This window comes from Oryctolagus cuniculus, chromosome 1 (genome assembly GCF_051225735.1).
Source record: "Oryctolagus cuniculus isolate XC-2025 breed Fujian yellow rabbit chromosome 1, ASM5122573v1, whole genome shotgun sequence".
NCBI classification, from domain to species: Eukaryota; Metazoa; Chordata; class Mammalia; order Lagomorpha; family Leporidae; genus Oryctolagus; species Oryctolagus cuniculus.
The window spans coordinates 168,327,200-168,345,267 of NC_142867.1; the positions used below are offsets into that span (position 1 = coordinate 168,327,200).

The 18,068-nt window shown below is 46.7% G+C and overlaps 1 long non-coding RNA gene across 1 annotated transcript; it reads left to right on the plus strand.

The window, feature by feature from the left end:
- Positions 1–7,140: 7,140 nt before the first annotated feature.
- On the plus strand, positions 7,141–9,938 carry LOC149128755 (uncharacterized). Its single transcript, XR_016210227.1, has 2 exons — positions 7,141–7,299; positions 9,590–9,938. It is a non-coding gene; the product is annotated as an uncharacterized LOC149128755 (long non-coding RNA).
- Positions 9,939–18,068: the final 8,130 nt, after the last annotated feature.

An 18,068-nucleotide genomic window follows, 5' to 3' on the forward strand; every position in this document is an offset into this window, starting at 1 on the left:
GGTATTCCAAGCCTCTGCTTCCCTTCCTTCCACATCACTCAAAGTCCCCAGGGTCATCAGTAATCCCTAAGGATTCAGGAGCCTGGGACCTCAGGTGTTCTCATTTTCTTCCTCCCTAAGAAAAATCAAAGCCCTTTGCACCCCCCAGCATGGGAGAACCAGTGAACCTCCCATGCTCAGAAACTTCTGGGGGCCGGCGCTGTGGCGTAGCGGGTTAACACCCCGGCCTGAAGCGCCAGCATCCCATATGGGCTCTGCTTCTAGTCCTGGCTGCTCCTCTTCTGATCCAGCTCTCTGCTGTGCCTTGGGAAAGCAGTAGAAGATGGCCCAAGTCCTTGGGCCCCTGCATCCATGTGGGAGACCCAGAAGAAGCTCCTGGTTTCGGATCGGTACAGCTCCAGCCGTTGCGGCCATCTGGGGAGTGAACCAGCAGATGGAAGACTTCTTTCTCTGTCTCTACCTCTCTCTGTAACTCTGTCTTTCAAATAAATAAAAATAAATCTTAAAAGAAAAAAAGAAACTTGTGGAGGAAACAGGTACTAGAGTTGTTGTAAGGCACTTCCCAACCTCAGGGGTGTGTGTTCAGCATCCCCTACTCCCCAGGAAGGAGAGGGCAGTTAGCATCTGTCTCCTCTGAGTCCACAGAGCTTCTCTGTCTCTTGTGTCCCCTCTTTTGCTTTTTATTGTTTAAGGCCAGGGACCAATTCATCCTCTCCCATCCACCCCGCTCCTCCACCCTTATTTCCTTTCCCCATGCCTGTGATGTGAGATAAATAGGCAGGAAGCCAGTCTAGGTGATTTGGAATTCTCGAACACTGCAAAGTAACGCTGTCTCTTTAACTCTTGGTTTGATATCCCTGCCTTCCCGGGAGACACCTGTGAAATCCTGGACCGAGGCCAGAGCCATGGCTCAATAGGCTAATCCTCCGCCTGCAGCACCGGCACACTGGGTTCTAGTCCCAGTCGGGGCGCCGGATTCTGTCCCGGTTGCCCCTCTTGCAGTCCAGCTCTCTGCTGTGGCCCCGGGAAGGCAGTGGAGGATGGCCCAAGTGCTTGGGCCCTGTACCCGCATGAGAGACTGGGGGAGGCGCCTGGCTCCTGGCTTTGGATCAGCACGGTGTGCCGGCCGCAGCGTGCCGGCCACAGGGGCCATTGGAGGGTGAACCAACTGAGAAGACACCTGCACAACCAGCTTTTACTATGCCCTTATTATCCATTATAATAGTGCTAGAAAATATTATTATTTTAATGTAACCTAAAGTGTAATCACATTAGCTTATTAGGCAACTAGTAGTAATAATAAGCAATGCTAAGTGTCTTTGACTTTATATATGTATTATGTTAGACGTTGAGCTAAGTAATCCAGTAACTACATTAAGTTGATTACACTCCCCCTTCCCTCCACCTGGCCAGAGGTGACCCAACCCTGACCCAGGTCCAGGAATGTAAAAGGGAGGTATAAAGCTTGAGATAACAACCAACCCCTACCCTGGAGTCTGCGGCAAGTGTCTCGGGACTTAGAAGTGTCAACTTGATCTATAGCATTCCCCTAAAGCCTGCTTGGACATGATAATAAAAGCTCTGTAAGAATTGGGCTCGGGGCTTCTCGGGGGCTTCCTCTCCTGGAGGCACAGAGAGACCCGGGTTCGAACTCGTAATAAAAACGACCCTGCTAATTGGCTTCAACTTCGGTCTCTGGTGGTGTGATTTTCGGGGGACCACGGACTGCGGGCATAACACAACGGTAAAGGAAGACCTTTCTCTCTGTCTCTGTCTCTCTCTCACTGTCCACTCTGCCTGTCAAAAAAATAAAAAAGAAAAAAAAGAAATCCTGGACCGAGGTGCTTACTAAGACCCCACCCCATTTGTATATCTAATTGGGGTTCCACCCCCTTCCTTGTAAAAAGGGGTGGAAGGCCGGATAGAGCGCTTGTCCCACCATGGACCCTGCTGAGAAGTCCTGTTTTCTCAACAAGGAGTTGGGGAGTGGTGGGGGCCAGAGCTGGGAGGAAAGGGACTGAAGGAAGGCCTCCCATCGAGCTGTTACACGCACAACAAACCTCCCTTTATTTCGAAAAGTTCTTCGCCGTGACCAAGCCGCCCTGCTGAAAACAAACAGGTGTGGGTGCTCTGGCCAGAACTTTGATCTGCACCTTTCCTCCCCTCAGCTTGCAACCAGGCCTTCCTAGCAGGCAGGGGTCCCGCAGGCTACCTCCATCCCACCTCCAGGCTGACCACGCCACAGGGTGGGCCCACTTTCCTGCTGGCCCCCACAGGGACTCCACCCTCCCGCTGCTTATGACCCCTGAGTCCCGACCCCATTCTCACCTGCGCTCCCATTCATCTCATTCCAGATACCGGGGCCCAGTCTCAGTAGGTGGTGACTTTGATACGGCTGTGAAGGCTGGGCCCAGATAAACTGCCGGCTCCGCACAGTTCTCGTCCTTTCTTTAGCTCTTGCTCTTAGCCCATTTCTAAAATGAAAGCTGCATTTCTCATCCTCAGGCTATGTGCCTCTATTTCCCTTCAAGACCCAGCCGAGTGGGCAAGACTGGACTTGTTTCTTTGGACCTGAAATAGTTAACGTTGGCTTAGCTACACGGGCAGGCACCAATATGGGTGATCTGCAGGAACATTTACATGGGTTCACCACATTTCCTCCATGAATCACCTGCATTTGGAGGACAAATGTCTTGAGAAGAAAGGACAGAAGTTGTAGCACTTCTTCCCCACTCTGCCCTGCACGTACAGGATGTTGTCAGCTAAGCTTTGCAGCTTTCACTGCCTCAATTTTTCCTTCTAAAAAATAGGAGGGACCTTGTAGATTGGTTGTACACGCTGGTGAGATCATTGTTGTGCAAATTAGAGTGCAGTAGTTTATAACCTAAATTCTAATTTTCATTACCAAGTATCAGTACAACAATGGAAGTCTAATTACACACACACATACACACACACACAATTTAGCTGCACTTCCCGGGATCTTCTATTATAAAGGGAATGAAGCAAAAGACTTTCATGTGTTTCTAATTTAAGAATTTAACAAAGGGCCTCTGTGTGTCTTATTACTTATAATTAAATGATTAGAAACATGTATAGGCCATTTGCTGAGATGTTTCCTTGTTATTGTTCTGGAATCTAACCATACTCTCCCTTACTGGTTTTTAAAAAATTATCTCCAGGGCCAGCTTTGTGGTGCAGCATGTAAAGCCACAACCTACCTGCAAAGCCGGCCTCCCATATGGGCACTGGTTTGTGTCCTGGTTGCTTTACTTCCAATCCAGCTTGTTGCTAATGGCCTGGGAAAAGCAACGGAAGATGGCCCAAGTACTTGGACCCTTGCACCCACGTTAAAGACCCAGATGAAGCTGCTGGCTTCTGATTTGTCTGGCCCTGGCCTGGCCTGTGTGGCCATCTAGGGAGTGAACCAGTGAATGGAATACCTTTCCCTTTCTGTCTATGTCTCAATGTAACTCTGACTTTCAAATAAGTACATTTGTTTTTTTGACAGGAAGAGTTAGATAGTGAGGAGAGAGAGACAGAGAGAAAGGTCTTCCTTCTGGCTGCTACGGCCGGCGCACCGTGCTGATCTGAAGCCAGGAGCCAGGTGCTTCCTCCTGGTCTCCCATGCGAGTGCAGGGCCCAAGCACTTGGGCCATCCTCCACTGCCTTCCCAGGGCCACAGCAGAGAGCTGGACGGGAAGAGGAGCAACCAGGACTAGAACTTGGTGTGCCGGCGCCGGAGGCGGAGGATTAGCCTAGTGAGCTTCAGTGCTGGCCAATTAAATACATTTTTTAAAAAATTATCTTTGTTTCTTCACAAAAGTAATTGGTGCGCATGGCAGGTGATTTAAACCAGGTGGGAAGAAAAATAGATGTGAGCTGAGCCGGCGCCACAGCTCACTAGGCTAATCCTCCGCCTTGCGGCGCTGGCACACCGGGTTCTAGTCCCAGTCGGGGCGCCGGATTCTGTCCCGGTTGCCCAGGAAGGCAGTGGAGGATGGCCCAAGTGCTTGGGCCCTGCACCCCATGGGAGACCAGGATAAGTACCTGGCTCCTACCATCGGATCAGCGCAGTGCACCGGCCATGGCAGCCATTGGAGGGTGAACCAATTGGAGGGTGAAGCCAAAGGAAGACCTTTCTCTCTGTCTCTCTCTCTCTCTTTCACTGTCCACTCTGCCTGTCAAAAAAATTAAAAAAAAAAAAAAAGTGAGCTGCATAAAGGCAAGATGGAGAGGTCTGGGCCAGCCAGAAGTTCACAGAGGAGAGGAAATTGTGGGGCGTGGGGTGTGTTGTGCCTGGCTCTGGCAGAGGGGACTGTGGATTCCATGGACACCAGACTCTCAGGGCCACACGGCCACTGTGGTCAGACCAGGGCCAAGGACAGAGCGTGGCAACTGCTAGAGCCGTGGAGGAGAAGCAGGTCCCCAGAGCGAGGACAAGGATAGCCCCTCTCAGGGGAGTTAGCAGACCACTTCGTTCCCTGTTCCAGGGAGGGAAGAAGAAGCCAGAAGGAGAAGGCAGGCACTTAGAGAGCCCAAGAAAGCTCTAGAAAACTGCTCAAAGACACAGACCCTGGCTGAGGGCATGGACCCCACCCTCTGGCTGCTGGCCCCGACCTGATGAGCTGGAGCAGAATGGTGGCCAGGAAGGAGACTGGGCATCCAGACCCCGCTCTAAGCCTGGCCCTTTCTTGCCTGCTGGCTTTAATCTCACCACGGACCAACTTCATGCTGCTGGCTGGCCCTTTGCTTTGTACACTTAATAACAGAAGATCCCTGAGAAACAAAGGTAAATCAGTGTGTGTGTATGTAACCAAAACTTCCATTGTTACATTAATGCTTGCTTGGTAATGGAAAATTAGAATGTAGGTCATAAAATTCTGCACTGTGATATGCATACTGATGATCTCACCAGTGCGTACAACCAGGTTATGAAGCCTGAGAGCCTCGAGTTCAAATTCATCCATGTAACGAAGGAGACATTGCTTGATCTCAACTGATTTCCCAGGTGTGAAATGGGTCTAACAGTATTTAGATGACAAGTTGTTTTAAGAATGACACGAGGTTGAATCGGGTCTCCCCAGATTGATATCCACCTGAAACACTGGAGTGTGATCTTATCTGGAAGTTGAGTCTTTGCAGATGTAATTGAGATGAAATTGTACTGGGTGAGAGTGGCTGCACTAATGTAGCAGCCAGTGTCCTTAGAAGAGAGGCCAAGAGAGGGCAGAACCCCCAGGTGACAATGGAGGCAGAGGTTGGAGGAAGGCAGCTATGAGACAAGGCATGTCAAGCATTGCCTTGGGGCCACTGGAAGAGGAAGTCAGGAGATGGTGGGTGGGGGTGGGAGAGCAGCCCTGCCCTGGAGCCTTGAGAGAGGGAGCGTGGTCCTGTGGTGCTTTAGCTTCGGCTTCTAGCACTGTGAGAGGATATTTTGAGCCCCACCATTTGTAGGCCCATCTGTGGCAGCCCTAGGAAACTGCCAGAGGCCCTGATGGACAGCCTCGGGTGCATAGCCTGTGGTGCCCACCTTCCCCCCCACCCCGCCATGTCCTCTCCTCCCCTTTCTCCTGCTCCTGCGTGTGCAGCAGCTTCACCAGAGGACAAGCTCCAGGGATGCCTGCAGGAAGAGGCGATAGGGACAAATACCATATGTTCTCCCTGATCGGTGACAACTCACTGAGCACCAAAAAGGTAACCTGTTAAAGTGAAATGAACACTACGAGAAACGGTGACTTGATCAGCCCTTGCCCTGACTGTTGATGAACAACTTAATATGTTATCCCTCTTAGTATTTTTTTGTTTATTTGTTCCACTTAATACTTTTGGTTGAATACTGTAATCAATACACAGTTATTCTCAAGTGCTGAAACTTAACTGAAAAGTGATCGCTGTTAAATATAAGAGTGGGAGTAAGAGAGGGAAGAGATGTGCAATTCGGGACATGCTCAAGCTGACTTGCCCCAAATGGTAGAGTTAGAAACATACCAGGGGATTCCAATTCAGTCCCATCAAGGTGGCATGTACCAATGCCATCTCATTAGTCCCAGTGATCAATTTCTGTTCACAATTGATCATAATGATAGGACTAAGAGCCAAAGGGATCACATAAACAAGACTAGTGTCTGCAAATACTAGCTGATAGAATAAAAAAGGGAGAGAATGATCCAACATGGGAAGTGAGATACACAGCAGACCCATAGAATGGCAGATGTCCTAAACAGCACTCTGGCCTCAGAATCAGCCCTTAAGGCACGTGGATCTCGTTGAAAAGCCCATGAGAGTATTACAGGCATGGAAAGCCAAGACACTCTGGAAAAAAAAAAAAAACCCTACATGAAAGATCTCCACGTTTGAGATCCCAGTGAAAAGAACAGGTCATCAAAGGAGGTACCTTTCTCTGAAGGGAGGAGAGAACTTCCACTTTGACTACAACCTTGTCTAAATATGATCAGAGTCGGTGAACTCAAAAGGCTTCCATAGCCTTGGCAGCTCATGACAAGAGCCTAGGGTGATTACTGAGGCCATAAACAAGAGTGTCAAATTGTTAAGTCAACAACAGGAGTCACTGTGCACTTACTCCTCATGTAGGATCTCCGTCCTTAATGTGCTGTACATTGTGATTTAATGCTATAACTAGTACTCAAACAGTATTTTTCACTTTGTGTTTCTATGTGGGTGTAAACTGTTGAAATCTTTACTTAATATATGCTAAACTGATCTTCTGTATATAAAGAGAATTGAAAATGAATCTTGATATGAATGGAAGGGGGGAGGGAGAGGGAAAGGGGAGGGTTGCGGGTGGGAGGGAAGTTGGGGGGGGAGTCATTGTAATCCATAAGCTGTACTTTGAAAATTTATATTCATTAAATAAAAGTTAAAAAAAAGAAGAATGTGGGTAAATAAAGGAAAATTCTAAAACTAAATTTTAAAATAAAAAAATAAATACGATTTAAAATTTAAAAAAAAAAAAGAGGTGATACCAAAAACAAAACCGAATGGCTGTGAGTTCCTCAGAACCAGTACTGATTGGAGCTGCCCTCAGGGAAGCTGAGCTGGATAGACATGAGCTCACTGTTCCTCCTCTTGCTTAACAGACCTTAACCCGAAGTCTGACCACTTTCTGTTGCAATCCTCCTATGTCCCAGCTGGAGAGAATCCGGGGCTGGAACCACTGCATGTTGATGGTTTTGTTTTCTCTTTGCGCTGTTCGCAATGTTGTCTTTAAGGGAACCGGATACAACAGCAGCTGTTTTCTTGGTCATCTTTGCCTGAGGAGCTGCATCAAGCCTGGAGGTGACTACAGGATGCGTTGAGATTTTCTCATTCTTTGTGAGTTTGTGCTGTAGACCCTGATGAGGCCATGGATGGGCAGACCTCTCCGTATCCTCAGAAATGGTGCTTGTGCACACAGCTAATTTCTTCTGGTCCCCCAAGTAGAATTTCTCTTCCTTGCCCCTGAGCTTATTATTCTTGTTGGACAGCTTATGAGATGAGGCGTTTCTGTTCCGAAAGCTCGTATTGAGAAACAATTTATTCTTGGGATTACCTCTCAGCCTCGAGTGTTCAGAGGATTGATTAGCGGTTAAGAACCTAGAAGTCTGTTTTCCTACAACTGACATCTGTGTGTGATTATCCTTTTGCCAGGCAGCCAGTGCTCTAGGCTGGAGTTTACACACTGTGCTCTACAAGTGTGCCGTTAAGAAAATAACTATTGGCCGGTGCCGTGGCTCACTAGGCTAATCCTCCGCCTTGAGGCGCCGGCACACCTGGTTCTAGTCCCGGTCAGGGCGCCGGATTCTGTACCGGTTGCCCCTCTTACAGGCCAGCTCTCTGCTGTGGCCAGGGAGTGCAGTGGAGGATGGCCCAAGTGCTTGGGCCCTGCACCCCATGGGAGACCAGGAGAAGTACCTGGCTCCTGCCATCGGATCAGCATGGTGCACCGGCCGCAGCGCGCCAGCCGTGGTGGCCATTGGAGGGTGAACCAACGGCAAAAGGAAGACCTTTCTCTCTGTCTCTCTCTCTCTCTCTCTCTCACTGTCCACTCTGCCTGTCAAAAAAAAAGAGAAAAAAAAAAAACAACTATTTCATGATCTTTCCGAGGTAACCATTACTTAGCAAAAACATGTTTTGGGGTCTAATGAGAGACTTATCTTTGCACGTGAAAGGATCATAGCAAAAGTAAAGAAAACCCGTAACTAACTGCTGCTAGTTAGTGCTCCCCACCTGATGCACATGGAAGGTGAGGGCAGTGGATTTGTGGGGAGGGGAAGAAGCCTGAGTGAGATTACCTAGTGAGCAGAATGCTTCTAAGCCTACAATTCAGTGCTCTGTGGAAGAGGTGATAGACACAAGATGACCAAAGGCAGAGTAGAAGCATTCTGTGTAAGCAGGGATCCAGAGTCATGTACGGAGTCCAGTGCGCATTGACCTGAATGTTCTTCAACCTTGACCTGGATGTTCCTGAGAGCCTGCGAGCGAGGGGATGCCTCTCAGGACCTGGTCTTTTTGCCTTTGTTACCTGAGCTCTCCTCAACAGCTGACCCTTCTGTGCTGCTTCCTGGTGTCCTCCCCCTGGGTTTCTGCCATCTGTGAGCCTTTCTGTTGAACTGGAACTCCTCAGAAGCAAGGGCTGCCCCTCACGGTTCTGAGTCCCAAATACCTGGCCCAGGGCCCCGTGATATACGTATTGCTCATTGGGTGTTGGTTGAATTGTTCAATGGATGTATTTCATGAAATGGCAGGTGAATCATCAAAAATGAAGTGTTGGTGTAATACTCAGGAGGCAGTTTGAGGTTGATTTGAAAAGGAGATGGTAGAAATATCCCCAGAGACAGTAATAGGGGTCATGCTTCAGAGCTGATTTGCTGTAAAATACACTGGACAGTGACTTAGATTGCGGCCTGTCATTTTTATTGCACATGTCCATGTCCAGATATACCACAGGCCATCACTGTTGCATACCTGGGTTACCCTGTGGTGGGACAATTGCAGTCTGACTTCATTCATACCCTGCTGTGTTGCAGCAGGCCTCCTACCCATCACACTGCAGAATTCCAGGGTAGATAAAGCAATCTGAAAGGCACTCCCACCTGTCACCCCACAATGCTGTCCAGCTGCCTCTAACCGCACTGTAGGCTGATGCTCTGTTCTTCTTATTATCTCTATTACTAACCATGCCTGCTTAGGGAAGCTTTTCCCTGTTGACTCAGATACTGCAGTGGGGAAGCTTCTCCGTCTCTTCTGGCTGCCTTGTCCCTGTCTGCTCCACTTGTCCTCCAGTCCTGCTCTCCAAATCTTGGTACCTTCTTGAGCACAGATGTGCTCTTTTCAATCTCTTTTTCTATTCTCCTCCTCAGTTCATTCTTTCTCCAATATCAACTAACATTCCCATAATAGAAATAACTTCTTTATCCCTAGCCCTAAATTATTCTCCCAGCACTAGACCTACATTTTTCTGGAGTTCTTTGCATTATGACCTCATGACCCGAACTCGACTCAATGTCTTTCCTCCAAAATCAGCTACTCATCCAATATTGCTGCCTTTCTAATCCTCTGCCCTCCTTGTTGCATGTTTCCTTGATAGTGTGGCCTGAGAACCATGTCAACTGGGGACTGGCACTGTGGTGTAGAAGCTTACGCCTCCGCCTGCTGTTCCACCATCCCACGTAGGTGCCAGTTCAAGTCCTGGCTGCTCCACTTCTGATCCGGCTCCCTGTTAATGTGCCTGGAAAGCAGTGGAGGATGGCCAAAGTGCTTGGCACCCTGCACCCACATGGGAGACCTGGAGGAAGCTTCTGGCTCCTGGCCTAAAACTGGCCCAGCCCTGGCATTTGTGGCCATTTGGGAAGTGAACCGGTGGATGGAAGTTCTCTCTCCTTCTCTCTCTGTGGTTCTACCTTTCAAATAAATAAATAAATCTTTAAAAAAAAAAAGTCAATATTATTACCACTCTTTTTCTCTCCTATATGGCTGATTAGTTGCCTATTGCTTTGTCAGTTCTGCCAGTTTCTTCTTACTCTCCTTTGCTTCGCTTTTTGGACCCTAAATCAGGCGTTGTTTCCAAACATAGATGAATACAATGGCCCAGTGTTTGACTGGCCTTCAATTCTAGCTCCCCACTACCTGCCTTGTATACCTGATGAAAAAGCAGATTCACTTTTTTTTTTTTTTTGAACAGGCAGAGTTAGAGACAGAGAGAAAGCTCTTCCTTCCATTGGGTTACTCCCAAATGGCTGCTATGGCTGGAGCTGTGCTGATCTGAAGCCAGGAGCCAGGTGCTTCTCCTGGTCTCCCATGGAGTGCAGGACCCAAGGACTTGGGCCATCCTCCACTGCCTTCCCAGGCCACAGCAGAGAGCTGGACTGGAAGAGGAGCAACCAGGACAGAATCCAGTGCCCCAACTGGGACTAGAACCTGGGGTGCCGGTGCCGCAGTCAGAGGATTAGCCTAGTGAGCCACAGCACAGACCAGATTCAGTCTTTTGGATATAATCACACAGTTTTTGACTGCCTGTTACCGTCTCTCCTTTGGCAGCTTTGCCTGGCATTAAGCCCTTGACATTCTCATCTCAGCCCTAATTTCCTGCGAAGTTTGTCTGCTGCTGGTCCCCTAAAGGTACCTGTGCATTTGCCCCTCTGAGGTTTTACTTCTGGGTCATCTGCAAGGCCCACAGGACAGCGTCAACTCTCCGAATCCTACCCATGCTTCAAAGCCCAGCTCAACTCCCAGCCCTCTCCCAGTCTCCCTTTCTCTAGTCCATTTCCACAGCTTCTGCACTTGTATCATTCCTTCTATATTTCACGTGTGTGAGTTCTAACCTGCTACCTATGTTACAGTGTCTTCAGTGGCAGGAGCCCTTAGATGAGTTTTTCCATGAATGCTCTCAGCTATAACAAAGACTTGCAAGAGGTGGGTGCTTGGTGTTCATTAACTAAAACACTGAGATTCGGTGTGGACTTCAGTGCCCTGTTGAATCAAGGAGAACAACATCTTAAGGGTACAGGCAGTTCATACCGCAGATGCTGTACAGGAGTAATAATTATAACAAAAAACTATACACCCAGGGCTGGCATTGTGGCATAGCTGGTAAAGCTACCAACTGTGACACCAGCATCCCATATGGGCACCAGTTTGAGCCCTGTGTGCTCTATTTCCAATCTAGATCCCTGATAATTGCCTGGAAAAAGCAGTCAATGATGGCTCAAGTGCTTGGACCTCTGCCACCCACGTGAGAGACCCAGATGAAGCTCCTGGCTCCGGCCTGGCCCAGCCCTGGCTTTTGTGGCCATTTGGGGAGTGACCCAGTGAATGGATGATCTCTCTCCCTGTCTCTCCCTCTCTTTCTCTCTGTAACTCTGCCTTTCAGATAAATAAGGAAACTTTTTTAAAAAATTTATTTATTTGAAAGAATTACAGGAAAAAAAGAGAGGGAGAGAGAGATAACTTCTATCCTCTGGTTCACTCCCCACATAGCTGTGATAACCAGAGCTGGGCCAATCTGAAGCCAGGAGCCAGGAGCTTCTTCTGGGTCTCCCATGTGAATGCAGGGGCCAAAGTACTTGGGCCATCTTCCACTGCTTTCCCAGGCACATTAGAACAGAACTGGATTGGAAGTAGAGCAGCCGGGACTCAAACAGGTGCCCATATGGGATGCTGGCACTGCAGGCAGCGTCTTAACCCACTACACCACAGCATCAGCCCCAGTAAATAAATCTTTTTTTTTAATTGCATACACATAAAAGGGCACTGGCTCTAAGAGCCCCTAAAAACTCTATTGCTTATAAGGACCATTAGGTGACAAAAATATGTGACTCCAGCTAGGTACGATAGAATGAGGAGTAGCAGGACCTGAGGCAAACTCTGCAGTTCTTGTCCAAAAGCATAGAAAATCAAATCATCTTAAAACATCGCTAATTACACTTCCTATGTACAGTTCAGTATCTGGGTCTTCACTTATAGACACTTAGGGAGCGAGAAGAACTGAATGGGATGCATCTGGGAATGTTCAGTGAAGACTAAAGTGTTAAGCATGATCTTTATACTGGCTATTATCACCCAAAGGAATAATTTGCTGGGATTCTTGCTATATTTCCACAGTATATGCCCCAGTTACTCTACAGACAAGAGAATGTCTTGAAAGCACCTGCTGTATCTTATTTACCCTGTGTGCGAGGGCTTGCACGTAGTGAATACCAAGTAAATGTTTGACTGCAAGAATTAAAGCTTCCATACGTTACTGAAGGTGCACAAATCTCATTTTGTTGATTAGTTTGCAAATACATTCCAACAGACAGGAGAAGCGGCAAACAGCTAGGCCAACCACAACCAAGCAATGGAACTACTAGCACCTATTCTGATTTTTTGATCCTCTTGAAAGTTTTTCTTGCAAAAGTTTTTCCTATTTTCTGCTTACTAATGTCTCCTCAGAATTTATGGAGGTTTTCTTGATTTCTTTGGAAAGGTACAACTTCCCAGTGAAGTGAAGTAAACTAACGTGAGTTCTTATGTAGAAATAAGCAGACGAGAGCTAAAACTGGACTAGAGGGTAAGGTGAGTATAAGCCATTAAATACGAGGTGGAAAGAATACCCTGAAGATACAACAGCTCTGCAGACTTGTGTGGCAGGCCCAGGGAAGGACTCAGACCGCAGTGACCCTGAGTCTGCTGTACAGGTTAGGTAGGATTTTACTGGGTAAGATCTTAGTGGAGTTAATGAAAGAAGTGGTCATATAAGAATATGCACAGTTTTTAGACCAAAGATCATCAGTCACTCCGTAAGTGATAATGGCAATGAATATGAAGGATGCTTCACTATTTACCTAGTATTTTTCATGCATTTTGTCCAAGGACCCAAGCACAAGTAGAGAACTTGATGATTATAGAATTTCTACCCTCTTCCCCTTACAATGAAGATAAAAATACAAAGTCATACAGGAATAGATAGTAATTTTTTTTAGATTTATTCATTTGTTTGAGAGGCAGAGTTATAGACAGAGAGAGGGAGAGACAGAGGTCTTCAATCTACTGGTTCACTCCCAGATTGGCCAAAATGGCCTGAGCTGGGCCAGTCCAAAGCCAGGAGCCAGGAGCTTCCTCCATTTCTCCCAAGTGGGTACAGAGGCCCAAGGACTCTGGCCATCTTCCACTGTTTTCCCAGGCCAAAAGCAGAGAGCTGTGATCAGAAGTGGAGCAGCGGGGACTTGAACTGGCACCTATATGGGATGCCTGCACCACAGGCGGAGGCCTAACCTTCTATGCCACAGCACCGACCCCATGTAATAAATTTCTTTACAAAGCACAAGTGGGGGATGAAAGAAGCGGCATGGTTGTTGTAATATGTCCATTCTGTCTCCTGGAGAAGACTCATCGCCATGCTCGTTTGGTTAGAGTTCCTGACACGTGGATTCTCTAAGTAGTGTGATGAGTTCATCGATTCTGGCCCTGCACGTCACAGGCACTCTCCATGCAGGCCTTGCCTGCCTAGGTATAAAAGAGTTCACACTTCCTCAATTCTTTTTTTTTTTTTTTTTTTTTTTTGACAGAGAGAGACAGAGAAAGGTCTTCTTCCATTGGTTCACCCCTCAAATGGCTGCTACGGCCAGAGTTACACTGATCTGAAGCCAGGGGCCAGGTGCTTCTTCCTGGTCTCCCATGCAGGTGCAGGCACCCAAGCATCTGGGCCATCCTCCAGTGCCCTCCCAGGCCACAGCAGAGAGCTGGACTGGACACACTTCCTCAACTGTGATGGCTCTAAAAAGTGCTCTTTCAGGAAACATGGCCTCCTGAGGAACCCCAAAGGCAGGGGTACCCACATTGACTATTGTTACGAGAAGGGCTGGTGAGGGTATTGATTTACCTGTGGAAGCATTCTCTTAGGTGAAAATCTTGTAAATTAACTTGTAAATGTCACTGCTGAAAAAGAGTCACCTTCCACCTCTTAGAGTAGCCCCAGCTTCCACTCTGCTTAAATAATTCCAGGAGTAATGATCTCCCCACCCTAGTAGCAACCTATTCCATTGTAAGTGGATCTTGCTGATGGTCAGTTTGTTCTTAGATCCAAGCCAAAGTAAACAGATTGAGGTTTCTGTTTCTCCAACCAAGGAAGGCCCTAACTAGGGGCCGGTAGCCTCAGATTCCTGAGTGGGATGTGAACTGGCATGCACGCGAGCACGCCTTTCTTTGTCCAGTCAGCAAGCAGTTATGAGGACCTGATTAGAAAGGGCTCCTGTCCTGGCAGAGAAGACAGAAGTGTAACAGCACACAGTATCAAGTTCACTGCTAACACTAGCGGTGAGGTGGGTACAACTAAGGCAGAAGGGACAGTCTAAGGCAGTTAGGAAAGGCTTGTATTTAATGTGGAAGAATGTGAGCTCACTTATCAAATCTTTGTAATGCAATATGATTTTCTGAAAGCTCAGGAGAAAAATGAGGTCAAAGGAAAAGTAACTTTAGAAAAAAATAGGGGCAGTGTTGTGGCGTGGCAGGTGAAGCTGCTGTGGGCGATGCCGGCGTCCCGTATCGGCATCAGTTCGAGTTCCAGCTGCCATACTCCGTCCTGCTCCCTATTAGCGTGCCTCAGAAGCAACAGAGGATGGCCCAAGTGCTGGGGAGTTCCCATGTGGCGGACCCAGATGGTGTTCCTGGTTCCTGGCTTCAGCCTGGCCATTGTAGCCATTTGGGCAGCAAACCAGCAGATAGTCAGTCTATCTGCAGCTCTGCCTTTCAAATCATTAAATAAATAGTTTAAAAGCAAGAGAAAATGAGACTAGAACTCTCCAAGAAGCTGTGAGGTCCTATTGGTGGAAAGCACATGTGCTGTGCAGATTTCTGTGTGGGAGAGGCGGGAGGGGCCAGAGCAGGCAAGGTTTGCAGGCAACACGGAGGGGCAGTTTTACTTTGTAAATACTGGGATCATTGCAAGCAGGAGACCAGGTCAGATTTGGTTATCCAAAACATTATTCTCTGGCCAGCACCACGGCTCACTAGGCTAATCCTCCGCCTGCGGCACCGGCACACCGGGTTCTAGACCCGGTCGGGGCACCGGATTCTGTCCCGGTTGCGCTTCTTCCAGTCCAGCTCTCTGCTGTGGCCCGGGAAGGCAGTGGAGGATGGCCCAAGTCCTTGGGCCCTGCACCTACATGGGAGACCAGAAGGAAGCACCTGGCTCCTGGCTTCGGATTGGTGCAGCACGCCGGCCGTAGCGGCCACGTGGCGGGGGGGGGCGGTAAACCAATGGAAAAAGGAAGACCTTTCTCTCTGTCTCTCTCTCTCTCTAACTCTGCCTGTCAAAAAATAAATAAACAAATATTATTCTGCCTGTTGTGTACCTTCAAAAAGCATTAGGTGAGTGCCTTCTAACTGCTATGAGGGCTGAAGGTAAAGCACTAAGTAAGACAAAGATACTCATATTCTTGTGGAAGGTGTTAGGCAATCATATAATAAAGTAGATGATACAGTAGTTAGATGCCAGTGTGTACTTCGGAGGACAAAAGAGATGGGTCAGGAGATTTGTGAATGCTGGGGGTGGAGAGGGGGACAGTGTTGCAGATTTATGTAAGGCATTGTCACCAACAAAGCAGTGGATTTGTCCAGGTGTCGGGATGTGCATACTGGCAGCAACGTCCACCCTTGCTGGTTGGATCTGGGCAAGAAGCCACGCAGATCTAGGAATGGACTTAGGGTCTTTGGAGCAGGGAACAACAGTGTCTCCAGGATCCAGGTTTGGGTGGGGCAAGAAGGTCAAGGGCTCCAGATGATGCCAACATGGCCATGTGGAAATGGTATGACCCCAGCAAGGTCCTCTAAAGCAGATTCCTCTTGCCTGGGCTATTGGGGTAATTAGGACAGGTGAATAGTGGCAAGGAATGTGAAAGCCCCCAGCAGAGGAAGTAGGGGGGGAGGTGCAATGGATTGGCTGATTTGCAATGGAAAGAATTCATGGGCAAGTTTTTATCTCTTGGAACTGGCTAACTCTGGGAAGGGCAGCCCCTCGTGGTCAGCAAGGCCCTGGATATCAAAGTGTCAGAATATGGAGAATAATGGAGGACACAGTTAAAAAGCATTGCCATTTGCCATTTTACTCTTCTCTCTCTTTGCTGGTGCCCTCCCCTCACAGGCTGGGATAAATGTTAGGATGCCCCTATCTCAGTCCACAGACACTACTTTCCCTGTCTCTGTGTAGGTGATGTCATGCGTTGGCTTTACGTAACACATACACATTGCTGACTCTTAAATTTATATTCTGCTGCAAACTCTGGACAACCTGTTATCCCACTGGCTGCTAAATACTTCCACTTGGATGGCTAAGAAACCTCTCTAACAAATATACCATACATACAATTCAGTTTTTCCTCCATGGTCTGCTTCTTCCTCAATCTACCTTTGAATAAAGAGTACCACCATTACCCTAGTGACTCAAGCACCAAATTTTCCTGGATTTCTCTATTTTTCACAAATTATATATATCCAACCTGTAAATAATTCCTCTGAGGTCTTCTTTCAAAATATAGAAGACCTAAATAAATGGAAAGACATGCTGTGTTCATAGATTAGAAAAATTCTGTTAATTAGATGTTTATATACTCCCAATGGCCCTATAGACTCAATGTAATCCCTACCAAAATGCTAGTTACCTATTTTTTTTTTTACAATAATGGGTCATTTGATCCTAAAATTCATGTGCAAATACAAGGAAATCAGAATAGAAAAAAATCTTGAAAAAGAAAAGTTGGATGACTCATACTTCCTAATTTCAAAACTATCACAAAGCTACAGTATTCTATGCTGTGTGGCACTGACAGAGGAGATAAAATGAAATAGAATTCAGAATCCAGAAATAAACTGATACAACTATATTCGATTTTATTTGATAGTGCAAAGACAGTTCAGTGGAGAATTTTCCAACAAATTGTTTAGAGACAACTGGATGTGCATGTATAAAAAAACTAATTTGGAGCCTCACTTCATACCTTATACAAAATTTAACTCAAAATGGATCAATGACCTAAATATAAGAACTAAAATATTTAGTGCTTAGAAGCAGGCAGAGATGTAAATCTTTGTGACCTTGGACTAGGCAGTAGTTTGTTAGATATCACCCTGAAGCATAAGCAGTAAGAGAATAAATAAGTGGGACTTCATTCAAATTAATTTGTGTTTCAAAATTACATCAAAGCAATTGTGCTTCAAAAAACACTATCAAGAAATTGAAAAGCCAACCCAGAGTGGGAGCAAGTATTCACAAATAGTATGTTTGATAAACAGTTTGGCAGTTCCTCAAAATGTTAAAATAGAGTTACCATTTGAGCGAGCAATCCACTCCTACAAGAAAATTGAAAGCATGTATTTCCAGAAACTTATAAGAGTATTTATAGCAACATTATTCATAATAACCAATGAGTGGAAACAACCTAGATGTCCATCTGATGCATGGATAACCAAAATATGACATGTTTTACAGTGGAATATTATTTGGTCATAAAAATGAAAAGTACTGATATGGGCTAAAACACAGGTCAACCTGGACAGCATTACCTCTGTGAAAGAGACCAGTTCCAAAGGACCACATATTGATTCTATTTATATGAAATGTTCAGAATAAACAATTGACAGAGACAGAAAGCAGATTAGTGGTTGCCAGGGGCTGGAGGGAGAGTGAAAGGGAAATAGGGGCTTTTTTTTTTTAATGACTATGGTTACTTTTTAAAGTAATGAAAATGTTCCAAAATTAGATAGTGGTGTTGGTTGAATGATTCTGTGATTATACTAAAAACCGCTGAATTGTACTGTATACTTTTGAAAGTCTGTGTTTTACATACATATGCATACACTTATAACACTCCTTTGTATGTAAATTATACTTCAGTAAAGCTGTTTGAGAAACTTTAAGATTTATTTATTTAAATGGCAGAGTGACAGAGGGAAAGACAGCTAGGGCTGGGCCAAGCCAAGGTCAGAAGCCTGGAACTCCACCAAGGTCTTCCATGGCTGGCAGAGACCCAAGCACTTGAGCCATCTTTCACTACTTCCCCACACATGTTAGCGGGGATCTGGATTAGAAGTGG